At 51.3% G+C, this 15,820-nt stretch overlaps 1 long non-coding RNA gene across 2 annotated transcripts in view; it reads left to right on the top strand.

Annotated features, from left to right (window-relative positions):
* Nucleotides 1–1,626: 1,626 nt before the first annotated feature.
* LOC309826797 overlaps nt 1,627–15,820 on the top strand; it is a 41,458-nt gene continuing 27,264 nt past the window's right edge. Inside the window, exon 1 of one of the 2 annotated variants that reach the window (XR_014297142.1) lies at nt 1,627–1,821. This is a non-coding gene — a long non-coding RNA (uncharacterized lncRNA). Of the gene's footprint in view, nt 2,151–15,820 lie in introns of both variants that reach the window. The other variant, XR_014297143.1, reaches the window with a different exon arrangement.

The raw sequence follows: 15,820 nt of genomic DNA, 5'->3' as shown, positions 1-15,820 counted from the left end.
ATTGCTCCTCCAGAGGGAGGTCCCGCTGGCTGCAGGCAAGGCGCCCGTCATTGGCCTGTTACTGATCTGTAGACGGTAATTCTGAATCTGCCATGGCTGCTCCGAGGGAAAACGAGTGGTGGGGATGTGGTGCCTATGGAGGAGGGGTCTTGACTGCCAAAGAGTCTCCGGGAAGTTGCAGTGGCCCTCGTGTCTGCATGGCACTGACAGGGTCCTTGGGGCTGCATCCTCTAAGCCTCCTGCTCCCCAGTTTGTGGCAGCAGAGAGGATGGGGAACTGGGGGAAAGGTCTCTCTCTTCATCCTGATTGGCTGGCAAAATGGGTGGGGGAGAACAGGAAGTGGGCTCTTCAACCAGGATCTATCCGTGCCTTTTCCCGTCAAGGAGCTGAGGCATCGTTGGTGACCCGAAAGTGACATTTCAGGCTGGCGTGTCAACTGAAGTCCCTTCCCGTGGGAAAAAAAAAATAGCTCCAGATGACTGAGCCACATCCAAGCGGAGAGACTGCCCGGGCCATTGACTTAAAAAAATAATGAATGTAAAGAAGATAATAAAACCTAACTTCAGCACCTGATTTACACGGCCTCAGACCCACACAGAGAAATCCCTTAAGCCTTGGCTCATCTCTCCAAGACGGGCTCTGAGACACAGGGCAAAGATGCCGGGCCTGGAGTTTTACGTGTTCCAATGACCTCTGAGGAGTTCTTCACATCATCTGAGTCTCTGTTAGCTCGTTCGAAAATGGGGATTCCGATGGAACGGGTAGGTGAGAGAATTATGTGAGAAAGCAGATGGGAAAATGCTTTATAAACCAGCACTAACAAAATTTAGCTATTCCTGTTGTGCTCATTTTTAGTAGCTCCCAATAAGCAGCATTTCAAATCAAGATTTGTAATATGAACAAAGGTTTTTGTACCTGGGTTGCAGAAGCCCACCATAACCTCTGCCCCCAAATGCAATGAGGGTTTAGAGGGTTTCAACAGCTTCCCCCAGGCCCCACCCAACACCGGCCCACACTCAGGCAGCCTACACGCAGGCAGCGAGCTCCAAAGACCTTGGGCAAGTGACCTAACCTCCATGGGTCTCACCTCTTGGGAGCCCTGTGAGCTCTGACATATAACTCCCCGGAAGATGCATTCTTGCTCTCTGCGGCCACCTCTCTCCTCTACTCCATCTCTTCCCTAATCCTGTCCTAAACCTTTCCTTCTCCTCTCTGGAGATCTACCCTGGCCTCTGAATCTTCCTTTTGCTACCCTCACCCACGAGCCCCCTTTCCTCATATTCTTTGGTGTTTTGGCCAGAGAGAGCTGTGTCCTTCCCCAAGAGATGTCCCTGAGAATTCTTTGAGTGGCTGGGAGGGGAAAAGGATCGCGTGTATTTTTGGTACCAGAGATAATCAGGTGATTGTGCGATTAGCAGTAATTTGATCGCTCCCGTAATTTCCTTTTAACAAGAGTCCCCTTAAAAAAATAATAATAAAATAAAAGGGTTTTCTTTTTTTTCCCCTTGTTTTGTCTGGAATGTCTGTCATCAGGAATTTGGTCCGACTCCCACGCACTCCGCGTGGCAGCTAGGGGGAGGGGAAAGATGCCGGCGGCAGAACTCCTGAGGAAGAGGATGTGCCTGGCGGGCTGCCCCTCCCGGGCTCCCCGCCGGGCTCAGGCTGTGGGACTGGACCGCGGGAGGAGGCCACTCCAGTCTCCAGAGACGGACTCCCGCTGACTGCCCCCCACCGCCACCCAGGGCCTCTGGGTCGCTAGGAAGGGGCCCTCGGGAAAGACACCAGAGCCTGGGAGGGTGCAGCCGGGCTCACAAGGGCTTGGTGAGTGGAGGGAGGCCCTCCTGTTCCACATCGCGGTCGGAGTGCAGGGGCCAGCGCTCCACGGTCCATCGGGCCCAAGCTAGGGCTCCGCATCACACTCGCCCCTCACCCCATCCCCAACCCTGCCGCGTGGGCTGTGGCACAGAGATGGCAAACACCCCCAGGGCCTTGTGCCCGGTAATTACCAAGCAAATTCCCAGCGAATTCCTCTCCCCACTCCGGGGCAGCGCCTGCTGCGTGTTCTCTGATTCAGGCCGGGAATGTGCAAACAGCGCCCGGGAACCTGCGGGGACCCGTAATTGCTCTGGAGTTGCCCGGGACTTTGCAAGGTAAGCACGCGCCTTGCTGCTCCCGGCACGGTGCGCACCGATCGACTGGCGCCCTCCCTCCTTCCCTCGGAGGATGCGGGGACTGGAGGATGCGGGGACTGCGGGGACTGCGCCGAGCCAGGTGGGCGAGCTCTGATTCCGCGAAGCTGAGCCGCGGCCAGGCGCTAATGGGGCCGGGGTGCGGGAAGCAGGTGGGGACAGGAGGGACTTGTGGCGCGAGAGGGGCCACTTGGCCACGTCCCCGGGAAAGAGGGCCTTGGGGGACATGGGCTCCTTCTGTCCCTTCCCTCCGGTGGAGAAGCTCCTCATTGATGAGCCTTGTCATCATCCTTCAAGTGTAATTTTTTTAAATTGCAAAAATCTTACAGAGCTATTAACCTCAAAAGAGTTTAACATATGGCAGACCGAGTCTCCCTCTTACCCTAATTATAAGGCTTGCAGTAATGGGGCTGTCTTTTAAGTTACAGCTGCTGCGCTTTTGGCTTTCGCTAACATTACATCCTATTAAAGAGCTACATTAAATGCATGCAAATTGCCGGAGCCACCGCGCTCTCCCGACCAGTGAGGGGGACGGATTGCAGCCGAGGCGGCGATATCGAGGGTCAGACTCACCCTGCTGCGAACGCCATATGATCTATCAATCAAACTCCTCTCATTAATTAACTAATTCATTAAATATCTTTATATATGAAGGCCCGGCCAGGCGGAACATTGTGTTGACAGGGACGTCCCGTCAGCACTTAGCCCTGCGCGTGCGCTCCCCTCCCCTCCCACACAAATCACCCGATGACTAAGAGAGGTCAACTTCCCAGTTTCTGCAGGGACGGAAGCAGCCGCTGTGCCCGGACCCACCCCTGGGAGGCCCTCCTCGCGCCTTGGGTCCCATGACCCCCTCTCAGTGAGCCTGCCCTGCCCTCACCGTGTAGGGTTGTAATGAGCTCTATTTACGGGTCTGGTGCCTTGGCTTCCCTGGCACCTAGGGGGCTGGAACTGGACCAAATACAGCTCACTGGGGAGCCCCAGTGCCTAGTACAGGACCCAGCATGTAGCAGATGCTCTAAATGTTTACGGAAGGAAGACAAGCTGTATTGGAGCGCTTTCCTCTCTCCAGAGCCCCCAGCACTAAGGGGGCCTCCTTTCTAAGCTCTCTGACCAGTTCGGAGCGGGTCATCCACATAGCCACAATCTCAGACACTGAAGCAAACTCTGGCAAGAAGAATGAGACTATGTCGTTCTATAGACAATAAAGAGACATTTTTGAGTGGATGGTGGGCTTCCTTAGTTGTTTATATACACACATACATATATATTTGCTGAGCAAACTAGTATATAATCACTCCTTTGCTATATTATCTTATTTAATGTTGACTTCAACTTTGCCAGGTGGTTATTTTTACTTCCAGGCTAAGGGAGAAGAAACAGAGGCTGGGAGAGATTAAGTAACTTATTCAAGGTCAAGTGGCAGAGCCAGAATTCAGAGTCCGGCTTGCTGGATCCAAGACCAGTGCCGACTGCTCTGTCATAGGCATGCAAAAAATAACGCTTGGGAGGTCAGTGGATGTGCTGCCTTCCTCCGTTGCCTGCTGTTCCCTTTTGTTCCCACAGTTGTCTTTCTGTACTTGTTTTGTAGCAGCCGCTGTCACCACTGCCTTCTCTGCTGGGCTGATGCGTCTTTGCTCTATGTTTGGGAAGATGGAGGTCACAGGACACCCCATGATCAAGGCTGCTGGCTCTTGACTGTGCTTAGAATGGCTTGGAGTGATTTTCCATATAGAGCACCTGGGCAGGCAAAGCCAGTTACCTTATAGCTGTGTTATCTGGCAAAGACCTGGGCCCTGAGCAGCTGGGTACAAGGAATGTGAATGGGATGGGCACCTCCAAACCAGCTCCTGGAGAACACTCCTCTGCCGGGCTCTGGCCCCCTTTAGAGAGGGCAGTCACAGGTGAGAGCTACAGGTCAAAATAAAGAGGGTCTCTGCAGAGTTTAGCTTAGGTTCCTGCTGTGCAGCTCATGGAAGTTCCCAATCCACCCAGATGCAGTGAGCTGTACCAGCAAACTTCCGAAGCCCAGGAATTCCTGGAAAAACGCGTTCCCAGATTCCTCTGTACTCCTCTCACCCGCCTCTCTCCGCCTCAGTCACTCTCTTGCCCCCCTGAGACATGGGGCTAATGGACTTTGGCTGTTAGCACCCGGGATGTTGGGCACCAACCTCGCCAGGGGCCTCTAGAGCTTCCTCTGGCCCCCTTGGTTCCCAAGAATAGTTTTGGAATGGGGCGTGCTGTGCTAATGGGGGTAAATGGTAACCTCGGAATCAATTTTCCCTCCCAGAAGAAAATTCTCCCGGCTTAGACGGCACAGACTGTAATAGTGAAAATGGCTCTAGATTGGAAAAATTGGCACGTTGTAGTCCAACAAGGCAATTTTTGAATTGTTCTATACAGCTGTGTGCCTCTGGACACTATGCTGCTTGCGTCCTAAAGCTACGGGATGGAAAGCAACTTTCCAGCCAAAAACAGCTCTAATGTGTTTTTTTCTTTTCTCACCCCAGCCTGAATTTGTTGTTTTGTTTACCTGCCCAGAATCCTTGGAGCTTTGGTCTCTACCTTAGCAGCTGCCAGAGCTATTGGACGAGAGAGTGCTGTGGCCTTCTGTAGAACCTCAGTCCTCAGGGCAATGGGCCTGGGAAAGAGGGTTTCACAGGCTGCAAGGAGAAGCTGGGACAACTCAGGACCGTAGGTCCCGACCAGCTTTTCCTGGTCCGTGTCAAATCTGGGCCTCTCGTGGACCCAGAAGAGGAAATGTCGGACGGTTATGCAGCGTGCTTGATTTTGATGAGCTGTGTTTCCTCTATTATAATATGCCAACCATTTTGTCTTGTTTTTATAAACATTAAAATGCAAAGCAACGCTTCTTAGAAAAAAAATATATGATACATATTTCAAGTAATAGAACAACAGAATGGGAGAACTGCAAGGCAGCGTACCACTCACTTAGTAAATATCCTCATTGTACAGATGGGGAAATGGAGGTGGCCCAAGGTCACATATCTGTGTGGTGGGGAAGAACTTGCTCTCACTATATAGCGCTCCAGGCTTTGGGTAATGGGCCAAGTGGCCAGTGAAACCTGTCTTTCGATTTCTCTGTCCCTGGGGCCACAGCTCTCTACTTGAAGCTTACTCCGCCTTCCGTGAGTCTTGTTAATGGTGAGCCTTCTTTGGTGACTCAAGATTAGAACCACGTAATGGGTTGAAATGGAATTTGGAACAAGTGCTAAACTGGGACTTGACCTGCTAAGTGTTCTCCCTGCCCTGCTCCCCCACAGCCCATTTCCCCCAATACATCCTGAGATCTCTACCATGCCCGTGGATCCTGTCATCCCCTTACTCCTCTGAATACAGCCCAGGTTCCTTTCTAGGGCTTATCATGTGATTCATGAGATGACTTGCACCTATTTCTCCAGCCTCACATCTCACAACCATTGACCTTCCACCCTACACGACCCTGTCTTCACCCCATCAAACCCAGTTATCCCGTTGCATCTTACCCTCATTCACCTTTACATACCTCCTTTGCCTTTGCACATTCAATTATACCCTCCTCCTAGAAATCTCTATCTTCCCCAACCTGTCCCCCTCCTTCCTACCCCCCTTCACCTGGCTAGATCCAACTCCTCCTTCAGTCTCAGCTAAAACACCAGATTCTCTTCACCAAGCCCCACAGTCTGGATTAGGTGCGCTTCCTGTGGGCTCCTGAGGCATCCTTTACTTCCCCTGTGCTATCTTTTACCACTCTGTATCGCAACTGTCCGTTGACCAGTTCAAATCTTCTATTAGAATGTAAGCTCCAGGAGGGCAGCGCTGTGTCATGTTCAACCCGAAGACTGTCTGGCTCGTGAGAAGTGCTGCCTGAGTAGTTGAATGGCACATAAAAATGCTGCTACCACTACAACAAAAAACAACCGGTATTTATTGAGTGTTTTCCTCTGCCGGAAACTATGCAAAGTGCGTTCTGTGCATCACCTAATTGATATTAGTTCTTGCATGAATTGAATGAGGTGAGAACGAGGGATTCTAATCCTGGCTCTGCCTCTGGCTGCCCGTGTGACTTTCAACAATTCCCATGGTTTCCTCATCTTCAGAATGAAGGCTAGAGAAGGGGGCAGACAGACTTCATTTCTCGGTTCTTTTTCCTAGGCAGAAAGGGAATCAAGAGTCAGTCTATGCAGGCCTGGGGAAAATCAACCCTCAGGATTCAGAGAACCAGCGGACACAGAGGGTCAACTTTCTAGTCCGGCAGCAGGAGAGGCATCTGGCCGTGAGGCTGGGAAGGGCAGCGGGTTGCTCTCCCATGCTGGGGTAGAGCTTCCAAATAGAGAAGCCCGCTGCTAGCTGAGTCATTAACGCTGGTCTCCTCACCTCGGGCATTGTCTGATTTAAGTGTAATAGCTTGTTTGGTGGATTTTGCCTTCTATAGAAATCCCCCCAAGAGTGAAGTGTCGCATTCAGCTGGGAGAGCACAGGCCTTTGTGCGCTGATGGCCCGGCCTTGACTGAATGTGTTTGGAGTTGGTTATCAAAGGGGAGGATAAATTAGAGCACAGGGCTGAGAAGAGAGGAAGAGGGGGCCCTTTCATGAGCAGGGCTGAGCACTTAGGCAGCTGACTTGGAGCTGGGAAGCCCCTGAGCCTGGCCCTTTTTCCTTTTGCCAGTGGCAGAGCTGCAGGCAGGCCTGGCTGTACCCTGGCAGAGCCCAAATTCTGAGGTCCCGCCAGGCCCTGGGGGATGGGGGTGGGGGCGGGACAGGAGGAGGGCGGGTGAGTGGTGTTGGTGACAGGACGGCCTCCAGGGCTTAATGGAGGGCTTCTGGGGTGTTGATGAGCCCAGCGCCCTCCCTCCCTGCACAGCCTTCCCCCTGCCCCCTTCCCGGATTTACTGAAATCATGCTCTGATGGTACTGTAGGCTCCAAGGGACCTCTTTGGTCTTGGGGATGCTGTTCAGGGGCTCCACCCCCATCTGCCTCTCTCCAGCCCCCAACACACACTTACCAGCTGGCTCTCAGGACAGTTTTATGGAGTGCACTGGTCAGCCAGAGATATTGGAGCTCCCAAAATAAGAGATCCTGGGCATTCGACCCTCTCTATGGTCTTGGCTTCGGATGTCCAGATTCCGAGGCCAAGCTGGGCACAGCTGTCAGCTGAGCCACAGGCAGGGCTGCCGAAATAGTAAATTACACCGAGTGCCCAGTGCCCAGTTTTTGCCTGCAAGAATGCTCCCCTCTGTTTTTCAGTGGATCTTCCCCCCACACCCCCGTCAGTGTCCCTGGGCCCCTCACTGACAGCTTCTTGCCCTGTGGGATCTTGATCAACAAACTCACCCCCTCGAGGAACCAGAGAACTTTTGTTTGCTGATTAGCACTTAACCCTCAACAACGTCTTAGGTTCATATCATTTTCCAGCTGGAAGGAACCCAAGACACAAGCTGTAGACCTAAAAATAGGTCTTTTTTTTTTCAGTATGCGGGCCTCTCACTGTTGTGGCCTCTCCCGTTGCGGAGCACAGGCTCTGGACGCGCAGGCGCAGCGGCCATGGCTCACGGGCCCAGCCGCTCCATGGCATGTGGGATCTTCCCGGACCGGGGCACGAACCCGTGTCCCCTGCATCGGCAGGTGGACTCTCAACCACTGCGCCACCAGGGAAGCCCCCAAATAGGTCTATTTTTAAAACCCGTTTGGAGTTGCAGATATTTTAAAGAATTGTCTGAAAGTTATGACCCCTCACCCCAGAAACACACATATTCTGATGTATACAAAAGTTTAGCTGCCATTTCTGGGAGCGTTACACCCTCTGAATCTATGTATACATCCCATCCTGGCTGCACATTTGAATAAGCTGGGAGCTCTGATAAAATTCTGAGGTCTAGGCCTTACACACATGGACTCTGATTGAAACAGTCCAGGGTGGGATCTGGACATCAGTATTTTTTCTAAAACACTCCAGGAGATTCTAATGCAGCCAAGATTGAGAACCATTGCCCTAGGGCCCCTTAGACTCTCCTCCCCACTCTGATTAAGAACCCCAGCTGTGGACAGTCAATGCCTGTACAGAAAGGCACGTAGGAAGGCACATGCTGGGGTTCTGGTAGGGATGGGGTAGACACAATGAACGGATATATCATTCTGCCCACTGCGTTTAAAATCTTTTCCTTCTTCCCTCACCCCTTGAGGGGTGCTTCCGTGGTGTTCATTTAAAATAATTTTAGCACACCACAGTGCGAAGGGAGCCCGGTTGCCTTGATGTGCTTCTATCATTTCAAGGAACTCAATAAAAATTTCGTTTTGGTGTTCATTCAAGGCAGCTTCCTCATAGAGGTCTTAACGCTGCAAACCCGAGTTCTCTTTTCATCTGGTCACCCCGGGGAAATTGTGTATTTGAAATTCAAACAATATTTGGGCAAAAAGCAGTTCTCATTATATGCGGTAGAGAAGGCCAATGAGAGGAAAGCAAGGGGAAATGATTGAGTGACATTTCTATTTGCTGGTTTGACTTTTCCGCCAGGGGCCGCCGTGCTTTGGGGCCGCCGGAGAACCTCAGCCTCCTAGTATGGACTGGAAATGCCAGACCCCTGGAAAAAAGAATTTGGAGGAGAAAAATGAGTGGGCTTGAAACGGGTTTGAAGAGTCAATGTGACCTCACACTGATGTCGTTAGTGAGATAGGGAGAGAATTCTGTGTTTTGCACAAGTTCTGTCTAGGAAGGAGATTGTTCCAGTTATGGACTCTCAGGGTTGAAGGGGACTCAGAGATTGTCTGGATCTAGCTTCTTTGGTAGGTGGATCCTCTCTCTCACGTTTGAATTGGCCCTGGTCAAGCATTTAGATGGAGTCGTACACTTATTCATTCATTGATGGAGCCCCGGCAATGTCTGGTACTTGGCAAGTTGTACAGGGGAATTCAGAGACTGATGGGTCGCCCCTGCCCTTAAGTAACTTACGACTTGAACAGCTAAAATGCCAGGGAGACATGGTGAATGCTGTGAGGGCAGGAAGCTGGGGGGTGGGGCCGGGTGGGGATGTTAACCTTGACTGAGGACCCATTAGGAGCCCTGTAGTCATTTCCCCAAATCACCTCTCTTAATCGTTACAGCAACTCTGGAAAATAAGTACTGTTATCATCACCCCCTTTTTATAGACAAGGAAACTGATTTTCAGACAGGCGAATTTGCTTTCTCAAGGTGCCAGAGCCATGAATAAGTATTTTAGAATAGGTATTTAAGAATAAGTATTTTAACCCAGTATGTCCCAGGCCAATTCTCTTGCCACTGTAACAATCTGCTTTCCTAAGAAGAGTTCAAAAAGGGCAAAGACTGACTTGGCTGGGCTCGGGGATGAGAAGGGAGGGATTTGGGCCGGCAGAAACGGGACGATAGAAGATACACCGAGAGCAGTTTCCCAGGCTCAGTAGCTCTGGGGGAAGAAAACGTAGCAGCTCAGGCTGGAAAGCCGGGGTTGAGAATGAGACTGGGAAGCCAGGTTAGGACAGGGTTTTGAAGGCGTGGAAGCTACTGAGGTGGATTTGGGGTGGGGTAGAGAGTGAGAAAACCCTAAACATTTTTGAAGAAAGAGGGAGTCTGAATGTAAGCATTGCTACTCATAGGAGAAAGAGTGGAGATTTTGCTTCCTGGCCCTGTCGCTGCCTCGCTGTGCAACTTTGGGCAGATTATTTAATCTCTCTGTGCCTCAGTTCTTTCATCTGCAAAATGGGAATGATAAACAGTACTTACCCCATGGAGCCGTTGTAAGGATCAAATGAGTAATGTCTGTGGAGTGCTTAGAATCATGCCTGACACACAGTACGGTCTTCGTAAATGTTGGATATAGCTTTTACCCTTCAGGAATTTAATTCTGATAATGGTATATATAGCAGGGGGTGACGTGGGGAGAGATAGAAGGCCCAGATGTTAGCTAGGAGGCAGTTGTAACAGTCTGGGCAACAGGGTCTAAAGGCTTCACCTTGACTGGTACCCATGGAATGTAGTGAAACACCAGGAGGGGGAATCAGTGTTACTCTGCTTCTGATTGGCTGTGGAGGTGCACTCAGGAGCCCCCTGAGGTCACTCGCAGCTGGGAGAATGGCAGTGTCAGTCCTAGACCTCGGCACTGGGAGAAGCTGCAGGTGAGTAGGGGAAGACGAGAAGGTTGGTTTAAATCCATGTGAAACTAGAGTGAGAAGCAACCCCAGAGCCAAAAGAGGAGCTGGGGTTGGGGGTTCGGTCTAGCCCTGCCCCTGGCTTGTTACTACATGGCTGCTCTGCTTCTTTGTCCCCCCACCTGGGTCCTGGGAAGCTCTGTCCTCACGCTACCTTTGATTCCTGTGCTCCCGTCTCCTCTGAGCCCTTCCTGAGTCCCCCACATGCCCTCTGCAGCTGCTTCCCCAAATGGTCAGGGCACAGGGACCCTGGGTCCCTGTCAAAGCAGATCACATCTCCTGCTGTTGCTTTGGGAAGCCTGGGTGTGAGGGATGGGTGAGCAGAAGGCCCAGGCTGTGCGGATCAGGAGGGGGAGGGAAGGATTTGGGGGATGGTGGTAAGTAGCAGCAGGAAATAAGTATTCTGCCCTAGGAGGAGAAAATTGGTGAGTGACCAGCTTTGGGGGCTTTCAAGGGCTTCCTGCTGCTACAAGAATCCCTTGATGGGGACCCAGTGCCCTTCTGAATTCCCCACGCCTGTCTGATAGTGTGCACGTGGCATTGGGAGAGGTGTGGGTACCAGCTCACCAGCTGGAAGGGATGCTGAGGGAGGCTGGAGGGCCTCTGGTGAGTACGGGGGCTCAGCCTGGACACCCCCATCCCCAGTCCTCCATCCTCCATTCAATCCCATCATGCCTGTGGGCATCAGGGATTCAGACAAAAGGAGGCTTGCAACGGAAGGGAGAGTCTTATAATGAAATTACCAGGCTGCTGTCAACCAGGCGCCCTGCCCCACAGAACAGACGCCAGACAGGTTGCAGTGTGTCAGGCCCGGGCCTGCCTGGGCCTGACAGGGGGTCCTGTGGGCAGGCAGAGTCAATTACCCAGAAAGGTTCCACTTAACTTCCCCTGCTGTTTGCAGATCCTGCCCCGGCCTCTGCAGCCTCGCTGGCCTCGGCCAAAGCACCGTCGGCCTGCACTGGAGCCGGCTCCCTGCCAGCTGTGTCCTCGGACAGGTCCAGGGCCACCGGATCCAGGAGTCTAGTGTCCTGCCCTCATTTGCTCCAGGGATGCCTGCTCTGGCTCTTGGCCAGAGGATTTCCGTTGGTCCCCCTGCAGACCCCGCAGGATCCTTAGGTGGGAGGGGCATCAAGGGGCTGTCCTGTCCCTCTTGTGAGGCATGAGCCATCCTACATGTCCTCCTCCTCGGTCACCTATCCCAGTTCAGTGGGTGGTGACAATCTGGGCTCTGCAGTAGGACAGACATGGGTTTGAAGCCGGGATCAGCTACGTACCGCTGTGGGACCTGGAGCGTTAATTTAACTTCTTTAAACTACAGTTCCACCATCTGTGAAGTGAAAATAATAATAATATATATCTCATAGGATTATTGTGGGGATCAGAAAAGATGGTGTAAAGTGCCTGAAATGCCTGCCCAGAGTAAATGCTCACCAATATTCTTTCCTTCCTCCCCGCGCCCTCACCTCTTTCAACTCCCCCCTCCTTCCTCTCCTCCTCTTGGCCTGCTCTTCTTCCTACTTATTCATCTAAGATCCTCACTTATCAGGGAGTTTGTTGGTTTGGTTCCTTCTTTCTGCTATAGAATCCTGGATTGAGAGAAAACCTAGTTTCTAGTCCAGGCTTATCTATCAATCCTCTTCAGACAGAATTGGGTCTACAACACCAAAATATATTATGAAACTAGAGTATTCTTTCCCCAATGGGTTAATGCCATTTAACCAAGGTCAAGGTCTTTGGGTTAAGTCCTAACCATCCCTGGCTTCTACCCATTGAGCCCCTGAAGTTTTGTACTTCATGGACATTTCCTCTCTCTGTACCCCCTCGACCAGTCCAGTCATCTTCCACATGTTTGCTGTTGGTCAGAAATGCCCCCAAAGATGCAGTTTAGAGCTCCTGCAGGTATAATGCTGTGATGGGATTTCAGCTTCCAACATGCACCCCGTGGATGGAAGGTAGAACACTGTCATTTGGTCATTAAGTCATTCAACAAACACTGAGAGCCTACTATGTGCCTGGGAACTGAGGGTTTAAAGGCAAATAGACAGCCCAGCCCTTCGACAAGTGAGCAGTCTGCTGGGGAGGTGGATGAGTAAACAGATAATTAGAATCGAATGTACTAGACGCTATGATAGGAGTAGGATAATGTGATGGAAAAAGGGTTGGAGAGGCTTCTTTCTGGAATGGAATGGGAGCTACATTCTGCAGCTCAAGTATGATTGATATGGGAACATTGAAACCTGCACCGTCCCTCCAACTCTGAGGAGGAGAGTGATACCTAAGGATGGAAGCAACCAGCTTCTCAGTGGACTCCAATCCAGCCACCAGCCATCTTCCTCGAGCTGGACTCTTCTGTTGCAATCCGCTCACAAGGCCCTCTGGCCAAGGGGCCTCGGCTAGAGCATCTCAGGTCTGGGGCAACGTTCCCCATCTATCTCCTCTGCCATGCAGATGAGTGGGGGAGGGGGGTCTGACAGATTCTGTGAGCAGTGACTGCACCCTAGCACTACCCTAATTGTGCCAGACAGGACTGTTTAAATACCACCAGACAGAATATTACTCAAATTAAAAATGAGGCCTTAAATGTCATTATTTGTGTCATTATTAATAGCCCCTAATTGTGTTCTCTAATCATCATGAAATTATGTTAGTATTAATATTCACGTCAGAGCTGCCTAGGGAACTTGGAAGATTTAAAAAAAAATTATACCATATGTCAGTTTCCATGAATGTGAAGCAAAGGCTGGTTTTAGTGCTTTAGTTCCAACTGGAGATGAGATGGTGTTCTCCACGGCTGGGGACCAAGATAGCCTCTGACTGCAAGGGCCTCCTTAATTTCTGCCCTCTGAGTCACTGACTTCTGGACCCCTCCACTCACAGGCGTGAGTAGGACCTGTCCTCCTGGAATACTCTGTGGGTCTCCTGCCAGCTGCCCTCACTGGTGAGGGGATTGGTGTCTCCTCAGACTAGAAAGTGTTTGGTGCCCTGGGACATGACACCTTTCCTCCCCTGCAGCTTTGAGACCTGCCTGTGTCTAGACACCATAATGAGAAACACGTGGCGAGCCTGCCTGTCCTCACTCTCCATCTACTCAGAGACGCCACCTCCGTGCATTTGGGATTGTGCCTGAACTGCCCTTCCCGGCTCAGGGAAGTGATGCCAAAAAAAAAAGAAAAGAAAAGAAAAAAAGTTGGAGTCTCTCAGAGAAATGTGTTGTATAATGTAACATAGAAAGAACTTTTGGAAAATAGAGATTCAGAATTTAAAAGTACGTACAGAGTGTCCACACAAGCTGGAAACAGGTGCATCTGTGTCCTCAAGGATATCTTTATCCTGTAAGGAACAAAATAGAACTATGTGTGTTTCCACATTTTTTCGGACAGCCCTGGATTTTGCCCCGTGCTAACCTTGCCGGAGCTTCTTTGGGGGAAACACTGACTCCCGGGATGAGGATGGGCTCCCTTTGGATGCTTTCTTTTCTTATCAGAGGCATCGGGAATGAGAGCTTCTGGAGGGGATGAGCTGCATGTGCCTCTCACATCACATGGGACTCGAGTTCTGCCTCTGCATCAGACGTCAAAGCTGCCAGCCGTAAGAGGTGGGGAGGTAACAAGGCAGGCCATATTGCCAATTAGAGATTCCCTCCCTTTGGGGATGTGTGGGGCGAGTGCCCTGGGACCCCCAGAGGCATCAGCCTCCTGATGATATCACTCCCTAGCTCCTCTTCATCGTGTCTACAACATTCCTTTAGGCTGCCTGCTCACCGCCTCAGTCATCCGCTAATGGAGTCCACGTGACCGCAATGTGTCAGACAAATCTGGGGCAACCGTCTCACTCTCTTCCCGGAGCCCTTGGAATTCTCTGGAACTGAGAATATTCAAATGCCTTTCTTGGTGAAACAGCAGGCTTCCAACCCGCCCCCCCCCACACCCCAAATATTATGACTTGAGTTAAATATAACCCAGAGCATGAAAATAACAGCACAACATGGGGATCGGAGAAGCCATGGAGTGAGCAGCTCACACACAGTCACACTGTCTGTCACCCTGGGGGTGGCAGGGCAACTGCAGACCCCAGGGCCACCCAGGCAGAGAGCCCACAAAACCCCACAGAGGTCTGGTGCCCTCCGGGCCGGTGAGTAGCTAGCTACGTTAGCCTGGGTGGGCCTTCTCTCTGCTGCTTTCTGCATAGATTCTCCTTTTTCCTCATCAGATGTGGTGTGACTTAAAGAGTTGGGGAGGATCTATCTTAAGTGATGTGTGGAAAGGGAGACTTTCCTGTTTTTTCAGACGTGAAGGGAGGATCAAGTTAGGAGGGGGACGCTCAGGCGGCGGCAGGTCCGGCTGGCATGCTGATGTGGATTTCCAAACCCAGAGGACACACGCGTGCCCCTTGTCACTGGACCGCCTTTTCAGATAATCTAGAAGGAGAAGCTTGATCTGCGGAGGGGAGGGTGGGCGGATGCATGTTTAGGGCCATGAGTCAGCTTCTCCAGCCTCCTTCGTGACCTCATGCATAAGCTTCCGGTAAAAACTCAGTGGGTAATAGATAAGCAAAAGGTCTTCTGAAAGTCAGACTCTCTGAATTCCAAACCCAATGATTACTATAATTGTTGGCCTAGGGCTGGATTTGAACCAGTGAACCTACAATAGAATAGTTAAATAGGCCTCCTCTCAGAGCCCTTCTGCCACTGACTTACCCAGCAACAGTCACGTGGCTGCTTCTCTCTTTGCTTTGGGCCAAATAGCAAATAGCTCAGGCCAGTCCCAAAGAGCAGATACATCGGTGTCTTCTCTGTATTACGAATACTTTATACACATAGGAGGATTTATAGCGTTTGTAACATGCCTTCTTTGATCCCCATAAGGTAAGTAGTGCAGATATAATTATCACCCACTTTAGAGATGAGAAAATTGAGCCTCAGTACACGTATTGGCCAACAGCTACGTCGCTTACACGTAACACAGTGGGGTTGACCCCAAGTCTTCTGATTGCTGGGGCTACATTTTGAATAGGCCCCTCCCATATGGTACACGGCTCTTTGCCCTTCCACGCCCCCCCCCGCCCCCCCACAGAGGCAGCTTGGGAATTCTGAGAAAAGTCAAGGGGCTAGCTAGACCGTGAATTCTATGAAGACAGTGGCAACAATACTGTTCAGGTCTCTGCCCTTCCCCAAATCTTTTCTTTCTTTCAGTCAGATCTCAGGTGTGCATGAGATGCAGTCCAGAGGGATGCATGGGAAGGTGAGAAAGGAAGGCAGTGAGAAAGACTTTACCCTCTCAGGGTCTTTGCTTTTGTTCTCCGGGGCCCTTCCTCGAAGATGAGTCAGCAGAAAGAACTCTCAATCCTCCCCAATCCACAAAGTGCCTCCTTATCATTCTCCCACCCCCTCCCCAAGGCAGCAAATCCTGAGATGCCTTCTTTGAGAGAGAGCTTGGGCTGAGGAAGAGGGTTCCAGCCTCACTCGGTG

The sequence above is a fragment of the Grampus griseus genome (genome assembly GCF_964374135.1).
Source record: "Grampus griseus genome assembly, chromosome: 8".
Taxonomy (NCBI): Eukaryota; Metazoa; Chordata; class Mammalia; order Artiodactyla; family Delphinidae; genus Grampus; species Grampus griseus.
Note: the sequence above shows the minus strand (reverse complement) of the source record. Positions and strands in the feature narration are given on the sequence as shown.